General features: G+C 42.9%; 1 pseudogene; it reads right to left on the reverse strand.

Annotated features, from left to right (window-relative positions):
• Positions 1-6255: 6255 nt before the first annotated feature.
• Positions 6256-11527, reverse strand: LOC121100308 (annotated as a pseudogene).
• Between the last annotated feature and the right edge of the window lie 9087 nt (positions 11528-20614).

The raw sequence follows: 20614 nt of genomic DNA on the forward strand, positions 1-20614 counted from the left end.
TGCACCATTTTGCATTCCCACCAGCAATGAGAGAGAGCCCCCCACGGTCAGTGTTTGCAGTGTCTTGGAAAATGCAGTGTGTCATAACCCTGTAATAGTACAGTTCTGCGCTGTTGCTTCTTAGTAACAAGAAAGGAATAACGAAGTTCAGGGAAAGGAAGTCTGGTTGCTAACTGTCAACAGTTTCCCTTCCAACTGCAGTGGATTGTTTCCCATGTCTTGAAATAGGAAACTAGATTGACTTCCATAAAAAAAGCTTTGACTGAGTGATGAGTCATTCCCATACATATTTCATTCTATTTAAAGGATGTCAACACCTTGAGGCAATCCATGCGTTCATAAACTCTAGCTCAAACTCAGCAAATCCCAAAGCCCCACCCTGCTCAGCTGAAAATGGCTGCAGTAAAAACTCAATCATTCAAAAGTCTGATTTCCGTCATGATATTTGAACACGTAATGAACTGAAATGTACCTTCTGCCGCATAATTTCTTCATAAAAAGTTTGCTAAATCAATTGGTAGTATAAACAAGATAATAACCTGTAAGAAGCAAGCGCTTTTGCATTTTTACAACACAATTTGCAGTCAGGTAAATGTTCATGTTTGTCACCTATTCTTTAAAGAAGGAACAGCAATTTATCCATACTTTATTAGCCACTAGAATGGTCTCAAGAGGATGAGATTTGCTAAATACATACATATATACATGTTATACATGCTTATACGGAAATAGAGATATAATGTAATCTCCACATGAGCAAGGATTTTTTTTTGTATATTGTCCATTGTTTTATCCCACCTGAAAAAATGCTAGCACATAGAACACTATATACAGATATAGTCTTCTAATACTGACATCGTCTTCAAATACACACACACACACACACACACACACATACACACCTGCACACACATATGAATGAATATGAAGGCTCTCACTATCTTCTTTTGAATTCAAAGAGTTGTTGAGAGATCTGTGTGAGTTTTCTTTTGGTGAGTGCATGAGCTCCATGAAGCTCCATGAAGGTGGGAACAGTGTTTCATAGTTCTACGTATTCCTAGTCCTCTCAGATTCTTGCTCTCAGCTTCTCCAATTTGATTCTGGTCCACTGGGTCCTGGTCTGGCCTTTGCACACCAAAGCATGGTCAACAGAAGCAAGACTGGCCAAAAGGCTGGAGACTGGCTCTACTGATGGGCTTACCAACATGGTAGCTCCCCAAGTAGATTTCAGCTGAAGGGACTGATAGTGCAGTCACTACACCCTGATTTTTTTCTCTTGGAAAGAATTACAAATGTTCCTGAGGTAAACAGGGCCTGACTACAGTCGTATGTTTGCCGGACTCTGGGGTAGAAAGATTAGGACAGGTGTCAGAATTATAACAAGAGCTTTACAGACACAAACTGATGGGGGACCTGCCTTGTCTCCCACAAAGTGAGGCTGGGGCTTGGCCTATGTGGGGTCCCTGTAGGGACCCTCGTGTCTCTGCCTCAGTAGAGTATCCAGGACACCTCTGCCTAGTGAAGAAATCTGAGAACAAAAACAATTCCCAGTCCTACTCTTCTTCCTCAGGAGATAGTATGATGGAGTAGTCATGAGGGCTTGCAGCCACCACAGAGTATAGAGTGTGGGGTCTACAAGAAGCCCCTGGAGATTCTGTCATAAGCGTTCTGTGTGTCTTATAACAGGTTGTCCTATAAAATGTTACGATCATCCTTACAGCCAGATGGACCAGTGCCACGTGGGCTGCCTCTGCTCACTCTTCCTATGCCCCCTGAACAGACCTTAGCACTGTGACCCATCTCCAGGGGCTGACCCAATTCCATGATGCAATAATGAGCCACATATTACTTTACAAGGATTCCGTAGAGAGGTCTCAGCATCCGACCTACAGCAGAAACAATAAAATTCCCCATTAAACACCTCAGTTCTTTCTTCAAAAGTTTCCCTCGACTGTCATCAAAACGCAGATTCTGAAGACCTGGCTTGAGGCCCTGAGCAATCCAGCCCCGCCCTCAGCTTCAGGCCTCACACTGCCAAACACAGGGCTGCAGTGAGCCAATCCCCCGCCTGCCAATAGCCCGGGTGGTTCTGAAGCCCCACCACTGTGGCCTGATCAGCTCTCTCCGGGATTCTCCTCTCTCCTGTCCTCACGGGAGGAAGAAATACAAGGCAACCCCAATGTGAGACATGACGAGTTCCATTCACACTTTTTCTGGGGCTGCTCGAGTTTGCATGGCTAAGGGGTTCAGGGCCGCCCGCGTGGGCCCATGATTCCAAGGCCTTACCCTTCCGTCCTGCACGTTTCCCCTGGGCTCTGAGCAGACAAGTGGATCTTCTGGCCCATCCTGCACTGGTGCATTTTGAGGAAGATATTGGAGATGTGCAAATCACCTCCCCCCATCAGTCATGATATAAAGTGAACCAGAGTACCAGGCCCTTGACCTCCTAAGAGTAAGCGAACGAAACAGATGGTTTCTAGGCAGACCAGACCCCGCCTTCTTTCAGCCTCCTCCCTAGCTTACCTCCGCAGCCAACCCCTGCAGGCCTGGATCCCACCTACCACCCTTCTGTGTCATGGTAGAAGGTAGACTATCAGCTTTACCACCCTATTGCTCAGTGTTTGAATGCTGAACTCCCCAACTTGCCAGTGGGCAAGTTTACTTCACCTCTCCGGGTCTCAGTCGCCCCACCTGTAAAACTCGGATAATATTACCTGCCTCAGAGAATTATGGGTAAGATCCAGTGCCTGAAGCAACACACATTCCCAACGGAGTTGTTTGGTCCAGAGCTGGACTGGGGGTTCCTGTACCTATCTGATTGGCTTCACTGTGAGGGTCAGTTGAAAAAGCCTGCATGCCTTCCTCAGAGGCGGGCCCCGCCACACTGGACCCTCCTTTCTTCCTGCCTTGCCTGGACATGGGGTCTCATTCTCAGATAAGAAAAACACACCAGGGGTTCTCAGCTGGGGCAATCTTATGAAGTCCCGCACCCATCAGGGACATTTGGCAACGTCTGGAGACATGTTGGGCTGTCACAGCTGCATCTGGTGGGTGAGATCAGGGACGCCGCCAAACATCACACAGCGGACAACAGGACAGCCTCCGCAACAAAAATTATCCAACCCAAAATGTTGATAGCGCTGAGGTAGAAAACCCTGAGACAGACTGTGTCTCCAGCACGTATGTGCTCACAGATAAAATGATATTTTTTATTAAGCGAGGAAAAAAATGTGTGGAAGGCAACTATGTAAAAAGTATGCTTGTGGATAAATTCTCTGCAAAGAAAAACAAGAAGTGCTATTGGGAGAGTATGATCTCAGACAATTCTCTTACATTTTACATCTTCCTATAATGTGGTTTGGGCCATACGGAAAGGAAAGAAATTGTCCCAGTCCGTGGCACAAGATTCAGCTGGCAATTTAAACAAGATAACCAGCACTTGGAGACTCACTGACCTTCAAACTCTCTGCACTCACCCGATGGGCCAATTTGTCCACACCCAACGCACTTTGAAAATGCATGAGATTAGAATCACAGGAAGAGAAATCAACATTTAGAGGGGCAAGAAAATCCATCCATGTGAAAATAATTTAAGTAGGGTTTTTAATATTCATTTAATTTTTACTTCATTGTTCACTAAACCAGAAAATGACAGCAATCGCCATGACTGGTTAGGTCACTTGGGACAAAAAAAAATTCTGGTTTGACTGGCTTTTCCTTTTTTACGTTTTTTTTTTTTTCCAGAAACTGTTTTGACCTGCCAAGTCATTAAAAACTGCCAAAGCAATCTGTGTGTAAAACAGAACCAAAGCAGAACAGTAGGTCGGAGGGAAAAAAGCAAGCACTCAAAATACCTTCTACATTATAGGACAGATAGTTTCCAAAATGACAAAAAAAAAAAATAATAGGACATTTATAACAAAATGAAGTGGCTGAACATTAGAAGACATCCTTAAATTGAGGTGGAAAAAGACTAAAAACACATAACACAAAAGGCTAATCAGGGTAAGACATTCAAAAGTCCTATTCAGTAAAGGCCAAAGAATGGCTTAGCTCCCAAAATACTGTTAAAGAACTAGCCTGTGAGACAGGATAACTGCTCTCCGTCACTGAAGGCCCAGTGGGGATGATTTGCATGTGATTTACATACAAGAGAAGGATCCATTGACTAACAGTGTGGACTTCCTTCAGATGTGTTAGTTATGGCAGCTTTTGTTGTTTCTGCCCCTAACCACTGGATATTTGCAAGCTCACAAATTGTCCTTTTCATTTATACATTAACACTCTGATCAGTGCAAGGAAACGTGAAAACCTAACCTTTCATCTTTGAGATGGTTGAGCTAGAATGAGCTTAGTTCTCTACTAGGAAATGCCAAAGTTATGAAATTATAAGCTACATTATTTATGAAAGAGGAATGTGCCTTGACAAAAATTAGCTTTAAAGCAGACTTCTGTAATGGGTAGAGATTATTTGATCTGCCCATTCTATCCTGTCTAGTTTTGCTGTCTTGCTGTAATAATCTGTTTATTTATTCATCGATTCATTTGTGCTGCACTCCACAAATGTTTCCAGGAAGCACACACATACATATACCACACACACACACACACACACACACATACAGAGGGAAAGATTAGAACACAGAATACATGCCATGTGGTGTTCTGAATTCCCACGGTGGCCTACAAATTTGGGGCCAGGCTTCTTCACAGCCCAAGCAAAAAGCACACCCCAATTATTACAAGGTTGACAGAAAAAAAAGAGTGGCTCAGTTGTTTAGTGTTTCTTAACTGTGAAACCCGAGAGAAAATTCTCTCTTGTGCCTTGTGATGGCAATTTCTCGAGGGATTTGCTAAATAATCATAACACTTGTGTTTTCTGTTTCACTACTTTCTGCACTTATCTGTAGTGTTTTCTTTCTTTTTTTTAAAAGATTTTATTTATTTTTGCAAGAGAAAGAGAGAGAGAGTGAGTGCACGAGGGGGGTGAGGGGTGGGCAGAGGGCCAACCAAGCAGACTCCTGGCTGAACAGGGAGCCCCATGCAGGGCTCAACCCCAGGACCCTGGAATCATGACCCAAGCTGAAAACAAACGCTTAACCGACTGAGCCACCCAGACGCCCCTGTCTTGTTTTCAAAATATGTAACAGAACACAATTTTGAAGAATCACTGCCTTAGAGGAACTCACATGCTCGCACGAGGAAGCAGGCCTAAGGGCACTTGTCACACCATTGTACAGAAACAAAATAAATGTTCCTCATTAAGAGAATGGATAAATTTTGATGTATCCATACATGGGCATACAGTACAGCACTTGAAATAAGTGAATGAATTAGATCTACATTATGAACATGGATAAGTCTCAAAAACTTTGAATTAGAAAGCAAGTTAGGATATGATACATACAGTGTGACTTAATTGATATAAAAGTTTAAATCTCCTTGAATGATACTATACAGTGTCTATCGAAACATATAATTAACAAAAACATAGAAACATGGATGGCAAGGGCGCAGAACAGCTTCAAGACAATGATTCTCTCTAGGACAGCGGAGGAATACGGTGGTCATGACATTGAACTTCACATGGGGATGCCTGACGGCAGGAGCTTTCACTATGGCTGTAAGACTTGCTTGCTTGCTTGCTTGCTTTGATTCTTGCTTGCTTGCTTTTGGTATATAGAAATAATTTTATTTCATGTTGCAGCAAGTAGACATATAATCAATATTATTTCCTAGAGTGTGCAATGTATAAATTATTCACTTTAAAAATTAAGACCAGGAAGCCTTGTATGCAGGAGGTATTTAAAAATGTGTACCGAATTTTAAATCTGTTTTTGACAGTATACATGACTAGCTTTATAAATCCGAACGAATATGACTTGATACACATTTGAACAAAGTACACATATGGGTCCACTCCAGGTGCTTCACTCACTACATGGATAACTGACTCTTCACTTTGGTCACTGGGATTCCAGGTGCTGAAGCATATGTGGGTCTGAAAGATACTTCCAGAAGTACTTTCATTTGTTATACTGGCAATTTAAAGATTTCTGTTTCTTCTTTCTTTTCTTTCTTTTTTTTTTTATTTATTTGACAGAGATAGAGACAGCCAGCGAGAGAGGGAACACAAGCAGGGGGGGTGGGAGAGGAAGAAGCAGGCTCATAGCGGAGGAGCCTGATGTGGGGCTTGATCCCAGAACGCCGGGATCACGCCCTGAGCCGAAGGCAGACGCTGAACCACTGTGCCACCCAGGCACCCCAAGATTTCTGTTTCTTCTATTCTCCTTCATAGTGAGGAGACTTTTCCTCCCTAAAAGCAAGAAGACCTTCAAGCCTATTTTTGTTGAAATAGTCTGAGCATAACAAGCTTCTTCTATGGCTAATCCTGTTACCAAATCAACCTCCACCCTTCAATTAATTGCTAATTTTGCCACTCTCATCGCAACAGGTCCCTGAGGTCAAGCTCTCTTGCCAGGTCTGAGGCCTTGCAGTCGGCAGCATCTGCCTCCTGGTTCTATTCTAGAACATGGCTGATCAAGCCCACTGCTTTGGCCTCTTGGCCATTGAGCACCCATGCAGAGAAGATGAGCTCTTCAGCCAGGGACATCCTGATAGCACAGGACAGTCACTATGTCCCCACTGATTTCATTAATCATGCTCTTATTTTGGAGACAAAAGGACCAACTTCACCGGGATTCATTTTGATGCTCTCACTCTCCATAAGGTTCACACCAGCACGGAATATCTCTGGGACTTTACTCCTGACTATTACGTTCCACACTTAACTTCATCTATAAACTCTGATGTATTCCCTGTCTATTCTCAAAGTTGTCCTACAGGGATTATTGGGGAACCCTCGCTGTCCCATTTCACCACTCAATGTTTCTTGACTCAACTATAGATCTCTGGTAGAGAAGATTTTGGTTATTCTAAGGAATGAATGAGAAAAATTGAGACTGAGGGTGGGGATAAGTTCAGGAATCAAGAAACATCACAGCTATTAAGAATACCCTAAAGGGAGCGACTTAAAATTAACACTCAAAGCAGAATTTGTGTGAATGGCATGGCAATTCCCTGGTGGCCCAGCTATTTTAAGTACTGGCTTAGCTTCGTGTGATTAAGAGGAGCACATCGAATCCAAAAACACACGCATGTCACAACCCCTCACTCGTTCCTCACTGTTTGGGGAATCATTCCTAAGCATGTCATTACATTTTTTCCCGGGAGAAAATCTGCCTGCACAGGAAGCTGGAGGCCACATCTGCTCCTCTCCTCTGGTCTGCGTTTGTCCTAAACGAGTGCCTTCAAGGCTAAGCCAGGAATTTCCCATGAATCACGCACTGAGCTGCTGTACAGCACTCCACAGCCTGGTTCTGGCTCTGTCTGCAGTGCGGGTATTTCTATTAACATTTCTGCCCCCACCCCCATACTGCGGGGCTAGCTACCAAGTGCTGCTAAAAAAAGAAAGGAAGGAAGGAAGGAAGGAAGGAAGGAAGGAAGGAAGGAAGGAAGAAAGAAAGAAAGAAAAAGAAAGAGAAGGGAAAAGGAAAGAAGGAAAGAAAAGAGAAGAAAAGAAAGAAAAGAAAAGAAAAGAGAAAAGAAAAGAAAAGAAAAAGGGAAATAAGTCTCATAAGGGTGCTGACTGACTCAATCAGGTATTTACGCTAACCTCAGGGCCCTCCTCGCAATCCTTTTATTCATATTTCGCTGTCTCCAATTCTGGGTCCCCGCACGGCTGTTTCAGACTATCAGTCACCCTAAGTTCCTCCCTGGCATATGAACCCTCCATGTCCTAAACCAACACCTGTAGTTCGCACTAACGGTCCTTGCCTCCCCTAAAGCGATTTTCCCACCTTCTTCCTTGCTCTTCAGGGAAATTTGATTTGAACGTGGTTCCAGCACAGTCTTAGGGCTGGCTCTTCAGCCCCACCGAAATGCCCTCGCTGCAATGATTGGGGCAGAGGAGATCACATGCCCTGGGGCTAGCCAATCAGAATAATTCAAATCCCGGGCCAAGGTGATTGGGTCAAGGACGTGCTAAGACCCAGGTTGGTCTAGTCCAGGCCCATGCCAGGATTCAAGCATCCCCTCCAGGAGGAAACCTCTCCTTTTTTGCTGTACTTGATCCCAAGAGGACGAGTCCATTGTCAGGGACTGGGCCGTGGCATCTGAGAGTCGGAGCCAGCATTCACAGAGAGAGGGAAAGAAACCCAGTTCTGATGGTGTTGTTTGAACTCCTAGATGCAGCCCTGTCCTTGGGCTTTTCACTGCATGTATGGGGTGTTCCTTTTTTTGTTCCAGTCAGTTTGAACAAGGTTTTCTGTCACCTGCTGTTGGCCAAGACTGACACACCCAACGTCTTTTCCATTCCCCCTTGTAGCCTCCCCAGTTCATCATACAGACCCTGTCAGAACCCTGCTCTGTGCAGCAGGTGGCCAGCCTCCTACTCCATCGAGGAGAAGCCAGCCTGCACAGAGTCCACAACTTCTCTCTGACTTCAAGTTATCTTCACCTCCATCACCATTGGAGTAGCCTCAAAGGAGTACTTCCTCCTGTCCACAGGCAGTGGGCCCCCTCTGCTCTGGATCCGTGTCCCCCCTGCCCTCCTCTGGGACTTAGCTCTATCAGTTACTCACTCTTCCTTTTATCTCCAATCTCTCTGCCCCAGTGGCTCTTTGAGTGTACGAACTAAAAAAGAAAGAAAAGAAAAGAAAAGAAAAGAAAAGAAAAGAAAAGAAAAGAAAAGGAAAGGAAAGGAAAGGAAAGGAAAGGAAAGGAAAGGAAAGGAAAGGAAAGGAAAGGAAAGAAAAGAAAAGAAAAGAAAAGAGAAAAAAGGAAAGGAAAACAACTTTGCTTCTTCCGGAAAATCAATCTAGCATCCTTGTTCTTCACTTCACAACGTGTTTGCTTCCAGAAATATTCTATACTCCCTGTACTTTCTTATCATTCATTCACTTCTCGATTCACAATGGCAATTAGAATTCTGCCCTCTACTCTCCTGAAACTGCCAAGTGCAGTGGCCTAATTTCAACATTTTCCTCCTCTGCTACAGTTGATTCTACTGATTTATCCTCTTCTAAATGGCCTGTTGAGCACTTCCCTCATAGATCTTACTGCTCCTTTTCAGTGGTTTCTCCTCCATTTCCCATCCCTCAAGCCAACAAATGTGTTGCCTTTTCTGGATTACAAAACCCGTTGAAAAATGGACAAAGCCTATGCTTTGTTTCCCTAGAAACAGGTACTTTGCGTGGTATTGATCAAGGTTGTTCGTAACAAACTGGAGAATACACTCCAGCTAGGAGAATCAAAAAAGGCTTTTCCTGAGAACACAGACAGTTCACATAAAGGTTGGGAGTGTGAAACTTCCAGGAACCCTAAACACACACTAGAGCTGCTCTGCCCCTGCCGGTGAGAAAGCGCCCACATAAAAGTCATCCCCGAGCTGCTGGCACCGAAATCATAGCAGCTCTAGCAGGAACTGTGCCAGCAAAGTTGTCCCTGCACCCCACGCTTCTCTCCTCATGTAACTCCACCCAGATCAAGTCCCTCCCAAGGTCCACCGTCTTCGGGTGACCCAGTTTCCACGCAAGGTCTCTCCCAAGCTTATCTCTCCGGCAGAGCCTGTCTTCGTGCAGAATCCTGGCTTCAAAGGGAGCGGGACATGTCGTTTCTACCTTTCCAGCTCTGCATTATATAAAGGGGGCTAAGCAGGAGAGAGTCAAGCTAATCGAGCTACTGTATCCACAAGTGTGTGGAAATGCAAAATTCAAAGACTGAAATTTAAGAAACACATTTTAAATGTTAATGTTAACATTTAATCCTGCTTTAGTCTTTTTTTTTTTTTTTTTTTTTTTTTTTTTTTTTTTTTTTTTGGTCACAAGCGCCAGATCACAGTTGAAATTGCCTTTAATAGGAGGAGGAATTTACTGGCTCAGACAAAAAGTTCAAACACAGAGCTAGCTTTGTCACAATGTGTCCATGATCTTGGGTGCCAGGGCTTGCTTACTCAAGATCTCTCTCATTCTTGTAGCTCTGTTCCCACTGTTTCAATCTCAGGCAAAATCGCCCTGCAGTGACTAGTTGCCCAAGAGCAATTCCCTGTTCATAGTCCCACCAGTACAGCAACTCCAGCAGACAAAGAGCCCCTTTTCCCAAAGAGTTTTAGTAGAAGACCTGGAGTGATGTCTCCTTGGACCAGTGAGTCAGGCGCTCCTCCCTGAATCCACCATTGTGACTGGCGGGTGCAGGGCTCTGACGGACTGTGTTTGAGTGGTGTGCCCAGTCTTGGGTCCAGAATGTGGGGCCATCTCCACATGAACAAGTTGAACTGAAGGATATTGGAATGGAGGTGCTCTCCAGAGGAAATAGTATGTTGTTCGCCAAAGGAGGGAGAATGGATGCTGGAAAGGCAAATTCCAAAGCTGTCCCTTACACCCGAATTCTACTTCCAGCCTTCTGTTCCAGATTCCCTTTGGATAATCTCACCTACTTCTGTGGCTTCCATTACTGCCTTGGCTTAGGACCCTTAGGTCTGGAATAAACCTGACTTTAATTATTTTCACCCAATGGAATAGGAGGCTCAAGTCAACATAAGACATAGTCCATTTGAAAGGAACTTTTTCAAAGGGATTATTTAGAAGGAGGAAGAACACTGTCTTTTTCTTCCCTATCTAAAAACATGTAAAACAACATTCTGAAATGACTCGCATTGCTTCTGGTCATCTACTAAAAATGGAATTGTCCACTGTCAGATAATCTAGCTCATTTTGTCAAAATGGTGGACACTGGTTTTTTGTCCACAAAGGGAATATTTTTAAAAATATATCTATTATTCTGCTTTAGAAACAGAACTCTTGATCCTTGGGATCTTCAACTGAGATCTTCAGTTATTCATTTATCTCATCTAAGGAAGTTTCAAATGGTCATACGTAACTGCAATTGTCTCAATTCCCACAAGCATGATTTTGAGCACCTCTGTCAGTGTTGTATTTTCTCCTGGCTTTCGTGTAGTTTATCTTCTGGGAAAGAGGCACATAGATTTGAGTAGGTGACTACCTTAAAACCAGTTTCTTAAGACGCATTCCAGGGATAGAGGAACAAATTAATTATGACCTAGTGTTATCTGCTGGTATCCAAAACTGTTCCCAAGCACTAATCCTACCCAGACCCTGTTTGTTATCTTTAAAAGGCATTTGCATCTCAAAGTCCTGAAAACAACACAAGTGAACATACCTCAAATGAACTCATCTTTAATATTTGCTTTTTGTTCAATATTCCCTATTACAATGAATTACTATCTATCTTTCAACAAATCAGAAATTTTGGAGTTGTCTGTCATCTCTCCCTCTTTTCATATCCAAAGGGTCATCAAGTATTGTTAATACCTCCTGAGTCTCCCTCGAACCTGTATCTTTCCATCCTCCCCTGAAGCTCCTTAATTAAGAAGGCCCTTTTGAGGAAATGTGGACAACTTACTTGGATCATAACCAAAGCCTGAAATGCTCTTCTCCATTCCATCCATCACTGGAACGGGGAACCAGACAAGCATTTGACTTCAGCTCTGGCTTTAAACCTATCCCTTCCCTCACCACGGAACCTCACTCACCAGGAAGAAAGCATTTTTCCCTCTTTGGACCTCAGTTTCTTCATTTCTAAAATGAAGGGTTTAGACTACATCGTCTGAAGGCCCTTCCAGCTCAAAAGTCTGGAATTCTAGTTCCAACAACTCTTTCCCCACCCCATTTATCTCACGGGGTTAGTGTGAACATTAAAATGATTGTCCTTTCACTGCCAGTTGGAGGTGACACTGATGAATTCATAGCAATGAATCCTTATGCCTAAAGATTTAAATCTCCTAAGTCAGGGGTTTGAAGCACAGTCACATATATTCAGCCCAGGGAGCAGGGCTATTGGAACCCTCTCCAGTCACTGGCATGGGCTGGGGGGCAGCTTCCAGGAAGGCCTGGAGAGCCAGCTCCAATCGGGCAGGCAGAACTTCAGAGAAGGCTGTGGGTCTGAGTCATTGTTAGCCTCAGCACCCGAACAACAGACTCCTGGGGGACCTGGGCAAGGCTCTGCTAGCACCTGCCACAGCCTCCCTCTCTTCACTCCTTTATTGTTTTCTCTTCTTCAATTTCTTAGGGAACAGGGGTGGGGAAAGTATTTTAGTAACTTTCACCAGCTTTCTATCAGGGAGACACTTGTTTAGGAAAACCCCTGAACCAGCCCGTCTCAGGATGGTGGAAGAGCGTGCTCATTTGGGACGTGGAGTAACCAAGGGGAAAACGCGAGCAGGCAATGGAGAGAAAAAGAAACCCAAATGGCCAATGAATACAGAAAAAGCTGCTTGGTCTCCCAGCTAATGGATGACTGGTGAGGTGTACAGAAACCCCGTTGGCCGCAAGGTGGGATGGACTGCTCAGTGAAATATATTCTTCCGAGCTCCCTGTGGAATCAGGCTGAGGGAACTTTCGAGAAACTACCACTTCCTTGCTTAACTGGATTTCCTACCATTGGAAGGCTGGGGCCTTCATAACCATGTGAAGAGCTGGGGGCCCGGGCCCTTCCTCTCATAGTCCTGTGGACAATGATGATATTCAGGCAACATGTGGGGCTAAGCAGAGGGGAGCCAGGGACAACTCCATGGGGCCTGGTAAAAACATGACATTTTCTTCACATTACATCATATAGTTATGTCAAGAAAAATAAGATAGGAAGTAACAGACAAAATATTTAATGCTCACTTTCCATAAAAGTCTTCAATAAAAAATTTTCAAGAACTTTATTGAGAATTCGGAGCTGGCTCTCCTTGTACATGGCATGCCTCTCAGGGTCTAAGCCTTAGCAGTCCCACCTTCCTTTTCTACCCCTTCATAGTCACCATGGAGAAGGAACCGTGTTCACCCAAATGGGTGATAAAAAATTGAAAACCATTTTGCAAACCTTTCAAACATTTATAACAGCTGAAATTAGGTTTAAGGAGTCTAACAGCGCCTTCTTTTCTTTCGTGGTGGAAGTTCTTCTGATCAGGGCAAATGGAACCTCGGACCCAATTGGACTTCTTGACCCCAAGGACTTCGCCAGTGCAAGCTCTCCTTTGTGTATCTCGCATATATGAGAGCAGTCACTCAGAAGACAGCAAGTCTGCTAAAACTGCCCTTGGCCAGAAGCATGCTAACTGGGAGCACAGAGATGGGGGCCCAGCCAAGCCGTCCTCTGCCCCATGTTGGGCTGCTCCTGGGGCTATGGAACACGGCCCCCTGTCCCTTTCCAACACAGACTCGCTCACATCTCCCCTCTTTGTCCATCAAGTGGGCAGCAGTGGGGAGGGGGATTTCCAGGTGCTGGATCACCTTGCTCGCATTTTCTAGCACAACAGGGAGTCCCAGGCTTTTCCATGTGTTCTCAGGACCATGAGTACCGTGGAATGCTGTTAGGCCCTCTACCCTCTGTCCAAGCCACTCTCTGGATCCCCAAACCAGGGTATGGCCAGCCACTCTGGGCCCTGCTGGAGATCAGCTCCTCCAAGCATACCTCTGAGGAGTGTCCAGTTAAAGCCACAAGCAGGGAGTGGGAAAGTAACTCTTGAAAGGTTCAGAGAAACCACCTCATAAAATAAGAAACAAGTGTAGCTGGTAGATCAACGGGGCATGTAAGTTATGAGACTATGGTATCAATTTTTATTTCTTTATTTATAGATGCTGTAACAAAAATAACTTTTTAAAAGTGTTATTTGGGCCTGATAAAATTAAGCCTTTTCCCCTCTGCCTCCCTGTAATACCGCAGTCTGACTCTGATGCTAGCCACTCAGCGTCAGCATAGATTCCATAGGTTAAGGGCATGGTCCCCAACTGTCCTCATTTCAGATGCCTGCCACAGATTTGGTCACCTGCACTCCCAACTAACTGGCTACCAGTTTGGGGCGTTCCCAAGACCCCCTCAGGTTCGATAACTCATTAGAATGACTCAGAGAACCCAGGAAGGTGTTGTACTTAGAGTTATAGTTATGAAAAAGGCTACAAATCAGGACCAGCCAAGTGAAGAGTCACATAGGGCAAGGTCTGGAGGGTCCTAGACACAGAACCTCTGTGTCCTGATTTGTGGACTTGGGGTTGTCACCCTTCCCAGAATAATAATGTAGTCACCAAAAGAAGCTACTCTCAGAAGCCTCAGTGTCTAGAAATTTTATTGGAGTTTCATTACTTAGACATGATTATTAAATCATTGGCTTCAAAGTTGAACTCCATCAATCTCCAGCCCCCTTCTCCTCCCTGGAAGTGGGGAGGTCAGTCTGCTGTCACAAGCTTGGAGCCCCAGGCTTCTAATCACATGGTTGGTCTCTCCGGCTTGACCAGTCCCTGAGTCACCTCATTACCATAAGCTCAGGTGTGGATGAGGGGCCCACCATGAATAACAAAAACACTCCTGTCACTCAGGAAATTCCAAAGATTTCCAGGTTATCTTTCAGGAAGCAAGACCAGACAAATTCTATTATAATCCCTAACAACACTAGTTTATTGATACAAGACTCTCAGGATAATCCTTCCAGAAAAAGCGGGTATTATGTGGATTTTCCAGTAAAAGAGACTAAATGAACTGTTGGGAAGATAATTCTGGGCTAAATGTCATATGAGAGTAGGATATTAGGAGGACAAAAAACAAAGACGGCAGGAAGAAGGAAAGCTTAAAACCAAAATGCACAGTCATAAAAGAAAGATTAAAAGATGTAAGTGCTTGGGGTGGGGAAACTATAGACCATCAGAAAGAATGGAGCCAAGTAGGGTTTCACCTTTTATTACTATTTAAAGACCTACAAGTTGAGAGATATTGATGAGGGAACGGAAGGCAAGCTGAAGACAAAGCAGATCAGTAACCTAGCTTCCAGAAGGGAATGTATGTAGACACAATGAAATTTCCTTACTACCTACAGCCCATTGACAAGTCCTTGAAACAGGCATGGTGACATTCCTCTGGGAACTCAGACATTCCTCTGGGAACTCAGACATTCCTCTGGGAACTCAGCAGCCTCGATGTTAATACTTTGCTAAGGGCAAAAGGCAGTCCTAGCCTGACCCCCTCCCCTCCACCAAGATCCTGTAAGTCTACTTTAACGTATAAAAATTCCTTTGGAAACTTTCTTTACCTCTAACCCCCACCCCACCAAGATACATGTTGGCAATCATCCCCCAAGCATATGGCCCACCGATATACATCTGAAGAGTCTCATGACTCAGGTTTTATTAGACAATAATAAATGACCTTTTCCCAAAAACAGCTAGGCCCTCAAGGTCCAGGAAACCTTGCTTCCAAAATTCCTTAGAGACTTACGCTATCCCTAACTCCCTCCCATCTTGAAGGTATACAACGGGCCATTCCTCACAACCCCGGTGCAGCAGCTCTTTCTGCCCATGAGTCCTGTCCCTGTGCTTTAATAAACCACCATTTTGCACCAAAGACGCCTCAAGAATTCTTTCTTTGTCGTCGGCTCCGGACTCCACCCCACTGAACCTCACCTGTATTCTACAACCTCATCAATATCACTAGGGGAAGACCAATATTCTCTTGAACAAAATGTAGGACTTGGACTTACCAGTTGATGGGGCTCTCCACTTAGAAGAAATCTACCTAACACCTACCAGGCAGGCACAAATTGATGGATATGGTCATGCATCAGGCCTGGTGCGTATCTGCCAGACTGAGAAAACAAGATGTGACAAGAATCTTCTGAAATGTAGTCCCATGGGCAAAAAAAAAGATTTAAAGGCTTGTTAAAAAAACACATTACCATCTGGAAGTAAGTGCAAGACATAGATCTATGAGAAATTGGTCTCTTCTGGGAAACACTGATGTGCTAGCAGAGAAAGATCTTTTTCGATTATCACTGTATTCTTGCCTGCCAATTGGAGGGCCTGGTAAGCAAAGATGTCAGATGTACAGGTCTTCATTTTCTTCAAAGTGGGAAGTGTGAAAACTAACCCTGTATAAATGTGAATTTTTTTCATGTTCATTTCATGAAAAGTGTATAATTCCATACAAAAAGGAATATACAATTTTCCTAAACATTGAGACCTTGATTGTATCTGTTTGATATGTTCTTCACTAAATATTAGTTGCTTCCAAACATATGGACCATTGGTATCTGTAGGCCCAACATTTAGATAACCATCTTTTTTCACATAAAACTTCACTTCCCTGGTAAGTGAAGAATATTAATATTATTAAAACTTTTAACAAATACACCAATATTACATCCATTCTAAGATGCATATTTTCATAATTTTACATCTCTAAAACTGGGTACATATTTGAATCAGTGGTGTCTCACAATTATAATTGCCAGAATCGTTTTTTTCTTTATGATGCATAAGAGAATGTGCATCTACAAAACCTTAGATTGGATGAAATATGGGCAATTGCTTAAAATAATGTTATTACACAAACACATTTAAAGTTTAAAGAACCCCATTGTCTTAAATAGCTTGAATACTTGAAGAACATGAGAGGAATTAGGTGTCCAATTTCTAGAATTGTTAAAGAACTTTATTTATTTTTTAAAATTTATTGAACAGAGAGAGACACAGTGAGAGAGGGAACCCCAGCAGGGGGAGTCGGAGAGGGAGAAGCAGGCTTCCTGCCAAGCAGGGAGACTGATGTGGGGCGCAATCCCAGGACCCTGGGATCATGACCTGAGCCTGAGCCGAAGGCAGATGCTTAACGACTGAGCCACCCAGGCGCCCCTGTTAAAGAACTTTAAGAAGTGTCTTCAGGCATGTGAATCTATAGCTTTAAGATATCATATGCTTCTCCTTTAATCTGTTAATGGGATAAGTTATAGTAATAGACTTTTTTATGTTGAACCATATTTGCATTCCTGGATTAAACCCAACTTGATATGATGAATGTTGGTTTTACAGACTACTAGATTCAATTTGCAAATAGCTTATATGGAAACATTGAATTCCATAATAGAGATATGGCTTTCATTTTCCTCAGGTATATACAACAAGGAATGGTTCTCTTTCTCTTAAAGAGGCTGTGTTAGATTGGAATTATCTGATCATTAGTTATTCGGTAGAACATTCATTCTGCCATCTGGTTTTACCGCCTTGTTTGGAGGGGGAGAGAGAGTTTTCACTACCAATTCCATGCCTTTATAATAATTTTAGGACTCTCTACATTATCTATTTCTTCTTGGGTCACTTTTGGCAATTTATATATATTTTTTAGAATTTGCGTATTTTGTCTAAAATTTAAAGTTATTGGCATAGCTTTATAGCATTCTTTATCTTTTTATCTTTGGCGCACAGAAGTTGTACCCATCTTCTCATTCGGAATCCTACTATTATCTTCTCTTCTTCTTGATAAATGTTATTAGGCATTTTTCATAAGAATTGATTTTTGTCATTGTTGATCCACTTTAGAGTATCTTTGTTTCCAGTATCATTACTTTCTGCTAATTTATATTACTTCTTACTTATACTTTCTATGGGTTTATTCTGTTCTTCTTTTTCTAACTTCTTACATTTGATTAAAATGGATTCTTAACTCATTAACTCCTTGCCTTTTATCTTTTCTGCTTTAAACATTTTGGCCTGTAAAATTCCTTCTAAGTAACCTTTAGCTATATTCCATGTTTTAATATATGTTTTCATAATTATCCACTTCTATTTGTTTTCTAGTATCCATTCTTTTATTCTTTGATCCATAAATTATTGAAAGGTGCACTTAAAATTTTTCCAAATGGACAGAATGGTTTTAGTTATCTTGTTATCTTGCATCTACTAATTTCTAGCATACTTGTGGGAAAAGAACATGTTCTGCATGTAACTAATTTTTTTTTTTTAAAGCTTAAGACTTACTTCACTTACTTCATGGCTTAGGATGTAGCCAAGTTTCGTAAATTTTATTTGTTTTATTTGTACTTGAAAAGAATGTGGATTCTCTAATTGTTTGATCCAGGATTATATATGTATCCAAATATGTATGTGTTTCTCAAATCTTTATCCTTACTGACTTTGCGCCTGCTTGATCTTTCAATTACCAAAAAGGTCTACAAAACAGCTCTTCCGCTCTGCTTGTGGATTTAACTGTCTCCTGTTTGGCCCATTCTTGGACCATGGAACAAAAGTTCTGAGCCTCCAGGAATCAGTAGTACACCCAGGGATTTCCGGCCTCCCTCCTGTGATAGCTCAACAATGCATACAGAGAAATGAAAATGAACCTTGTCTGGCATTTTTAAGTGTTTCGTACAAGGATTCTTTAAAACTCTATCTAAACTTCTGTATTGCCAGAAACACATAACATCTCTAAGCCTCACTTTTTTATTGGAATAAGGAAATAATAATATCTGAGGTTAAGGGCCCCCAGGAAATGACACCAGGCAGAGATCTGTACTCGGGGAATTTGATGGGAAGTTTCAGCGACCTTAGCAGGGAGTGTTATATCTCACTCACTCGTACCCACCAAGCTGAGCATGAACCTAACACATTAAATAGTCGATGGTTATTGAGCTAAACCAAATGGCATGAATCTATTTTCTGTCACATACAATGGATATAACTTTTTCATAAGGTGATGGAAAGCTGCAGCTAGACTGTGACTTAAAACGTGGAACCACTGGAGCACCTGGAAAGAGTTGTCCCTGAGCTGCCCAAGAGAACTAGAGTCCTCTAGAAAGTATCTACATCCCCTGGGCAACAAAGCCAACACAGAGGCAGTTCTGGCACTGAGAACAACAGTCAATGACTCTCAATTACTTCTAAAAGGCCACTTACATGCAGGGCATGGGGAATCTAGAAATCTCAGGAGCTGAGAAGGAAATTAAGCTCTCAAATCATAGACTTAGAAGCCAAAAAAAGCATAAAATCTTAAATGATCTTAAAAGGGAACCCCTTCCTTGATGGAACACGAGTGCATACTTTGTTGCTTCCACCAGGGAAATAACAAAGATAAAGGGGTGTGTCTGCAGCCCTGGGTCCTGGTCTTTGACCAGATTTCTATTTTTTCTTGGGAATATCCCTTTCTTCATCTCACTGCTGGTTCATGAGCACCTGACATACTCTGGAGTGGGCAGGAGTCTGTGAGTACAAAGCACAGGTGGATAGGAAAATTCAAGGGCAGTTTTCCATTGCTTTGTTCTCTTGTTAGATTTATGACATTAACCTCTTCCTTCTGAGGCACATGTTTTCACTCCCCTTTGGTTCACAGTAGCTTCCTCAGGATTCTAAACCTTCAGCTTAAAGTTCTCCACACAGTGAAAACAGCATAAAAGGAGAAAATTGTGTATGCCCTTAAAACTCTCTTGTGCAGGCTCACAATGGAGACTGACATATCTCAGTATGTTCAGTGAGGCCAACTACTCCTTCCGTGTCAGAGTAGATGAGTTTCTCTGACTGAGTTTGGCTGCTACGTCATATGAAAATGGTGTTATCAATACATCCCAGAAATCCACATCCCAGTCAGTGTAGAGTGGTGCTCTGAGAGAAGTGTTCAGGAACTGAGGCTGATTCAGAACAGAAGCCTTGCTCATCCGTGGCTTGAAATGGTAGAGGCCATTGTCCTCTTGCTTAAATTATTTTCTATCTCTCAAACCCATATAGTTACTTTTTTTTTTTTCAGGTTAAATACATCAATGATCTCTCTCCCCTAAGTGGGTGTACTAAACCACCCAGCTACTTAAGGTACCCAGTACCTTAATTATGGTGGTGCTGTCTCTTACAGCCTGTTGTTTGGTGTCTGGGAGAGTAAGCTCCTTTCTGATTTCAGCGCCATTGTGTCTGGTCATTGTTGTTTTAGCTGCCAACTCTCCAACCGGCTCAGCTACTGTTCTTGACCTCTTCCACAAAGACTAGGCTTTTCCCCCTAGTCTTTCCTAAGTGTATGCAAGCTTTTCATTTCAGAATAATGTGTCTCAGAATAAGACACTTCAGACCACCTTGACTCCCATTTGTTTCCTTGTTTGTATATAAGCGTACTTCACCACTCTACACCTCCACCCCAATCCAGGAGGCTCATGCTTATTGCTAGGTACATCAAAGCAAGCTCTCTGTTCAAGATATTTCAACACCAGCCCGTGAGGTTTTAATTTTTGTAAATGCTTTTTTTTTTTAAAGGAAGAGGAACTATATAAATGTATGCAAAAAACATACTGTTGTTTTAGACTTCTTTCTGAAAGTTAATAATGGTACAAGTATCCTCTAAATTAAATCTTGTTATCCTCATTTTATAGAGCAGGAAAGTGGCTCAGAGAAGTTAAAGTGCCTGGAGAGCGGTAAGCGCCCAGACCAGAATTCAAACCCAGATTCTGTTCGGTTTCCAAACTTGGTCTCTCTTTACACCTTCCTGCTTCAAAGACTTCAGAGTGAGTCTCCTAGCATCTATGAGCTTTAGCCTCCTCATCTCCCCATTAAAGGGAAATTGAGTTCAGTTATTGTGAGGTGCTTCCGTGTCAATTCTAGGACAAGAGAAGAAGAGAGGGGGAAGTCAAAGGGGCTGGGAGAAAGGGGGCAGCACAGCACAAAGGGAGTAGAGGCATTGTGAGTTTCTTGTCTCCCTATGTGTGGTTCTACTGATGTGTATTTACTCTGCTTACCGTAACTAATCAGATCTC

Source organism: Ursus maritimus, unplaced genomic scaffold, assembly GCF_017311325.1.
Source record: "Ursus maritimus isolate PB19 unplaced genomic scaffold, ASM1731132v1 scaffold_10, whole genome shotgun sequence".
In the NCBI taxonomy this organism is placed as follows: Eukaryota; Metazoa; Chordata; class Mammalia; order Carnivora; family Ursidae; genus Ursus; species Ursus maritimus.